The following is a 7077-nucleotide window of genomic DNA, read 5'->3' as shown; positions in this document are numbered from 1 at the left end:
AACCCATTTAGCCAACCAACAATCTCACAATTCTGAAGTTTGGGGTGGAAATATGGGTACAGGGGAACCTTCCCTCTCTTCCTTACGACCTCCCTCAATTTCCTCTTCTGTGTGATTGTGGGTCGAAATTTTAAACCTGTTAAACCACATTTTCCCTATGGACCTGAAATTTCAGAGCAAAAACCCACTGAGCCAAGAGACATTCTCACAATTCTGTACCTTAGGGGTGGAAATATGGGTACAGGGGAACCTTCCCTCTCTTCCTCACGATCTTCCTCAATTTCTTCTTCTGTATAACTGTGGGTCGAAATTTCAAACCTGTTATGTTTTTATGCTTTTTTTTGCACTTTCATTATTAGCATTTTGATTTTTTCTTGTCAAAGCACCATTAGCCTTTTGTTTATTATACATTTGGAATTTTGGGCTTGATTCTCCACAAATAAACACTTCTAAAGAACCCAAGGGGAGATTTGGGCCATTCTCACATTTTCGGCCCCTGTCGCAAAAACTTCCCCGACAGCTTCTTTGCGCATTTTCAGTTTTTTTTTTCCTTGATGCGCGTCTGGCATTGTTCATTGTCTATGAGTAGTGATTTTAGGCTTATGAACAGTAAAAAAGAGTGAACAGTAATTTTTCACACATTTAAAAATTATTTTGCTACAGTGTTTTCAATTTTCAGCAAAACAAGTTGTATCCAAACGGACCCTAAGTCTGCCCCCAAGAGATTGAAATTGTAAATTTTGATAGCTACGTAAAAGGTAAACATCACCGGGTTTTTTTTTTCTTTTTTCCAATTTTGAGATTATGCCTTTTAAAAAACAGAGAAGGGTTTTATTTATTTATTTTTTTTTAGAATCCAAAGCCAAAGGCCCTGTATTATTGAAAAAGAAACAAAGAGAACTACAAAAAGTCACGAGTGGCAAGGGGAGCTATATCATCAGGGATGTTATTATACCAAACTTATAGCTCACTACCAAACTTTAGATTTTCTGGCTAAAAAATGGACAACTAAATTGTCTATACGTTTCATATGGGAAAAACTACAAAACTGAAACTCTCTAACTAAAAACAGACCATCTTGAACCACATGCCTATTCTCTGGGTGAGATGAATCCTCATGCCGATAAGGGCTAAGTTGAATTTCTGTTGATAAAATAATATGCATAAGGAAATCTTACACAGTCACCCTCCAAATTTCTTCCAATATAACATAATGAACTCAATTTTATTGCAAAAAGACTACAAAATATAGTATCTTGTTTGAAAGTATAATATTTTAATGAAGATGGCAGACTTGAGAGCACAAAGTTTGATCAATGGACGGCAATCATATTATTCATAACCAAAAAATATGCCATATTTACTTGTAAAATGTGATAAATATGTATATTTTGGCTGCAGACTGCCATTTGGGTTATTCTAAAATTCCCTCACCAAGAAGTAGTTTAATTTACTTGTTTGAAGGCTACAGCTACATCTATGTGTGAAAGCCAGAAAGAAAATGAAATACAACATAAACGCCAATGTCTTACTTACATTAGTACATAGATAATAACCCTCTGGAGTTTGGATACAAGAAATGAAACCAACAATATATATCAACTGCAGCAACAAAATCAAAGTTTTTTAATGTTCTCTTTGATCTTGTTGTATGTAAGATTTCTGAAACGAATCCTTTGTCATAGCATATACATTTATCCATAGAAGCAGACACATATAAATCGAAGTCCTATGTTGTATTACATATGATGCCACTAAATTTTATTGTGGCTGATCGTACATTTCCTTCATATGTGTTTGCCTGTTGGTTTCCTCCAAACGAATGCTAAATTCTCAATGCAACCATGGCCCAGATGATAGATTCAGTTACTCGAAAGAATGGAACAATTCAAATAGAAGCTGGAACATTTCTATGCCTAAACATTGATTAATATGCCAAGCAAAGTCATACAAACACCAGGTAAATCACTCCCAATGAATGGTGGCACAGAAAATCTTAAGAGACTGAAAACAAATTGACGTAAACTACCACACAATATCTACATTTCTTCCACCTTTCAAATCTCCTAGGGTACTTCGCAACAGAATTTATAGATGATGAACATATCTGAAATAATTGTTAAGACGACTTTTTCTTCATGAGGTCACTTTTCAAGCCGTGCATCGCCAGTTAACATGAGGCTTCATGAGCTTCCTCTTCCAGACATTAGATGGACTAGAGCAGGATTTTTCATAGAAAGAACCAAAATCTCAATCCTCAGTTGAAGATGAAAGCGACATTAGTGCAACCACTATAGACCTCATGCTTGGCCTTAGTCGAGGATCTTCTTGAGTACAAGCATTGGCATGCTCAACCAGCTGCAGCCGAATCAGCCATAAAATCTTTTTAGAAATAAGATTTTTTTTTTTTTTTTTTTTGACAATTCAATAGTTACAACAATAGGGAGGAGGATTCAAATCCTGGTTCTCCTAATAAAGGAGAATAGGCTATGTCTCTCAGCTATAAGACTCTGGGTAGAAATAAGATTAATAGTCTATAATTTGCATGTTTATTGTGACTGAGAAATCACCTTACACACAGAGTCAAATGGGTAATCATCACCAAGTCTAGGGTCCACAAGTTTATGAAGATATTCTCCTGGATCAGGCCGTCTAAGCACATTCTTAAACTGCATCATATCATTAGATAAAATTTGGGTAAATTCTCATATTGGGTAAATTCTTGAACTGCATTCATAAATAGTAAGCAGAGGAAGGGCAGAGAAACAACCGAAGCAACAAGTCCCACTGCCTCCATGCCCGATATTAGTTCAAAGAGGACAACTCCAAAAGCATATACATCTGTCTTTGGGGAAATCTTACCATATTGAGTATATCTGCACACAAAATGTGGCATTCAGTTTAACTGTTTTTGTATAATAAAACTTGGAAAGATCCTTGAGTTCACAATTAGTTTAGGCACCAAATGTCATGTTCACAATTTAGGCTCATTCAAAGTGTAAAGAATTGTGTGTATAGATACTGCTCCTTATTCTTTGTATGTTCCATATGATGAAGGACAAAGCAATCCTTGCAACTAAACACTGATGAGAAAAAGCTACTTACCATGTCTTGAACATTAGCAATAAAGGTTCTAGAACGAAAGTAAATAAAATTTGAAAGATAACTCAAACATGGATATGTAATACAAATTTCGCCACTTTATAATGTGCAAATGAACAATTTCTGCTTCGAGAGTAAACAAATAAATGAAATGAAAAATTGAAAAAAAAAAAAATGGGAAATTCTTACTCTGGAGACACGTATCCAAATGTACCCGCAAGACTTGAGTTCAGCGAAGCAGTTCCATATTCAGTCAATTTTGTTAGCCCAAAATCTGCAACCTGTTACCAAAAAAGTTTAGAATAATGATGGTGATGTCAGTGCTACTACGTCAAAACAAGCATACCTTTCCCCGGAAGTTCTAGTCTATTAGTATATTTGCTGATTTAATATCACGGTGGATGTAGACTGGAACGGTATACTCATGGATGTATTCAAGTCCTCTTGCAGAATCCAATGCAATGTTCACTCTAGTAGACCACGGCAATGGATCCCTTCCTGAAACCCAAAGATACAATAATGCAGTCATGAACATACATTGATAGAAATGAGATGTTCAGTAAGCAGATGCATTATCATTCTCACGTGAGATGTGCAGATGTTGACTTAAGTCGCCATTCTCTATATACTCATAAACTAGTTATAAGGAGCCTTCAGCGCAATATCCTATTAAGCGAACCTGCATGAAGTTTAACATAGAACGAAAGAGTCACCTTAAGATAATTGAACGATGCAGCTGCTAGTTGGGCAAAATAGGCAACTTGATATTAGCTAAGCACTCACAGAAAGCAAATACTGGTTTCACAAAATGTTCCTAATAGTTATGAATGTACCAAAATCTGAAGCCAGCATTTCTCCCGAGCAAAGTGTCATGTTAAAGAGCATTATGGCAAAGAGCTAAGAAAAGTGTATAAGCCTCTAATAACCAATGAAGTTCAAATAATAAAGTAAGCCAAATACTTATGCTTGCATATACATTTACTTAGAATATTAATCATCAGTAACTAGTTACAACAGGATTGGAAAGGTGCAGAATCCATCAGCTAGAAGATTCTGACTGAGTTTTCTATTGTACAATCTGCTCCTAGTCTCTAACCAAGTTGGCATGATGCCTCAGCCATCAATCGGATTTATTTTGAATTTGAAATCTACCAAAAGAAATTGAAGTAGTGAATAAAATTACAGGGAAAGCATATTACCAGGTTCAAGTGATGAACATTGATTAAAACCTTCAGTTCAGAAAGAAATAATTTAGATGCTTGCATATCCATCTTCTTAATTGCAGCTTTCTGCATGATAGTAGGATGAAAGAGTCTGTTAGAATAAATTTTAAATGCTTAAATTTATTATTTCCTAATAGCTTAAGCTTTGGAATAAGTGGTAGTTTATCATGGTATTAGAGTAAATGTGAAAAAATTACATGGTTTTTGAATTCTCAAAGAGGACTGCTAGTGCTACAACATACAACGGTTTGAATTTATATGATTAGATCCTAAAGTTCTGACAGTATGGATGTCTACTCCAAAAATGCCATGAGATTTTATGTGACTTCAGAGATGACGGTGGACCTTTTGCACTTACTATGGTGCTTTCAAGCCAATAAGGCTCATGTTACATCATGGTTGGAATGTATATAGGACTCAGATTCTGAAGTATGACAGCAAGACAACAATGTAAGATTCAACAAACCTCTCCTCGTAATTCTGCATGGTAAACAGATCCAAAGCCACCTTGCCCAATCTTATTATTTAGGCTGAAGTCATCAGTAGCTATTGCAAGCTCTTCATATGAGAACTCAAGAGATTTGTCCATAGTAATACCTGTGAGCCCTGACGAAGGAGCACCAGTAAAAGAAACCGATTCTTAAGCTTTCTTTTGGAATTGTGTACAAAAGCTATGTCATTGCAAGAAAAAACTCATTATATGTGATTATAAATTTTGGGAAAATGTGAGAGAAACATGACCTTGCAAGTGATGCATACGGTATACCCTTTTGCAATTTTTAAGTGTTTTCCTATTGGAACCTTACAAATAGTTTGACCCAATAACAGATGAGTTAGCAAGGCTGTCAAATGATGTTACTAAACTAGCTCTAATCGTAGCCACAAAGAGTAGCTTCACCATTTCTAACCCATATTGCCGCCAATAAGTCCTAGGCAAGAGGTGATAGCCAAGAAACAAGAAAGCAATAAAGCAAAACGCACCGAGGGAGAGTCACCTATCTTTGTTGTTTGGCTCTGTTTTTGAAGGCACTTGAGGTCAACATCTTGAAGCATGCCTTATTATCAGGCTTTATTAGAAACACAATTGTGGGTTGGATGCATATGGTAAATGGGGTGTATGTTTCATGCATGGAGGCAATACTCAAGACTATGCTTCAACACATCCAATGTGCTATAAAATGAAGGTGTAAACTTTCTTCATTGAAAATTTCTTTATGGGTCTTATGATGCTGCTCAAGAAGTATCTATTCATCCAAATTCTTAATTCTCTTAATTTGAGATATAAAAAAAAAATGCAATAAATGAAAATCAAAGCATGGAAAAATATGCAGAGAAAAGGCATGTTCCAAAAATAAGTTCTGCAACTCATGACAGTTAACTCTTATCATTATTCATATAGAATTGAGAGAGACTTAACAAATGATCATTTCAAATTTAAATGTCTCTCTTAAAATAATTAAAATCGATAAGATGGTTCACCAAAGCATAAATATTACCATGTCTATGTTGAACATACTGGTGTTGGGATACTACAGGGAGAGTTGATGTCTCCACAACCTCCTTCTTCTTCTTCTTCTTCCTTCTATATACCCTCTTATACAGAAAAAATGCAAAAATAGATGCCCCAGCAACTGCTGCTATAGACCTGCAAGCAATGGCTCCACTTGAAATACCTTCTTAAAATGCCACCGCAATGTAAGCTTGAAATTATTGGAGTAACAGTTACTTGATTAAATTCACCATTTCTATCAACTTAAATTTTTGGATCTGATGGTAGTTTATATTAGAGTAACTGATTCTGAACTGAAATCCTATGTCTAGCTTAAACTTTTGAAATAAGTGGTACTTGATCGTAAATAACACTAAAGCCCATATTGGCATATAACTTTTGACTCCATACAGCAAAAGGGAGAACAGATAAGAAACACTGAAGAAATTTTCAAGAGAAGACTCAACCACCTGTGGTGCAAAAGAGGGGGGAAAATGGAAAATTTTATGTAATTGTTAGTCAACATGAAGAAGTTTTTGAAGCATAAAGCAATAATATAACATTTATTTCGATCTGAGAGCACGTCTAGAAGACTTACCGTAGCGGTGGAAATGTTCCATTTTGATCTGCAAAATAAAAATAAAGCCAAAAGTTTAGAACCATGCAAACGTGAGATGCTTTGAAAAGCAAAACCATATTGCTAATAATAAATGATACACAAATGGAGTAGACATCTCAGAGAAGACAACTCCACCATCTGTTCTGTGAAAGAGAAGGGGCATCTCAGAGAAGTCTCCACCATCTGTTCTGCAAAAGGGAGGAGGGGGGGGGGGGTGAGTAGAAAAATGTAATGTAATTATTAGTCAACTTGAAGTGTTTGAAGCATAAAGCTATGATACAACATTCATGGCATTTCAAACTGAGAGCTTTGTCTATATGGTTTGACTTACTGTGGTGGTAGTGGAAATTTTCTGCTTTGATCTGCAAAATAAATGTAAATCCAAAACTTTAGAATGATTGCTAGTAATGCTTCTACTATGAGATGCTTTGAAGGGCAAAACCATATCATATCATATACTTACTATATATATATATATATATATATATAATTGCAGAGCTGAGAGAAAGTGGATTCCTACAATTAAGGAGGTGCTGACAAATAGGAAAAAATGCCTATCTAAAATTCAGACATGTTTCACTTTAAAAAGCGATACATTATATTGTTTAGTAATGCTGTAACATCGTGTAAAAAGAAAAAGAAAT

The 7077-nt window shown here is 35.3% G+C and overlaps 1 pseudogene; it reads right to left on the bottom strand.

Annotated features, from left to right (window-relative positions):
• Positions 1-1563: 1563 nt before the first annotated feature.
• LOC115991075 lies at positions 1564-6825 on the bottom strand (annotated as a pseudogene).
• Positions 6826-7077: the final 252 nt, after the last annotated feature.

This window comes from Quercus lobata, chromosome 5 (genome assembly GCF_001633185.2).
Source record: "Quercus lobata isolate SW786 chromosome 5, ValleyOak3.0 Primary Assembly, whole genome shotgun sequence".
Lineage (NCBI taxonomy): Eukaryota > Viridiplantae > Streptophyta > Magnoliopsida > Fagales > Fagaceae > Quercus > Quercus lobata.
This window is presented reverse-complemented; position numbering and strand designations above follow the sequence as displayed.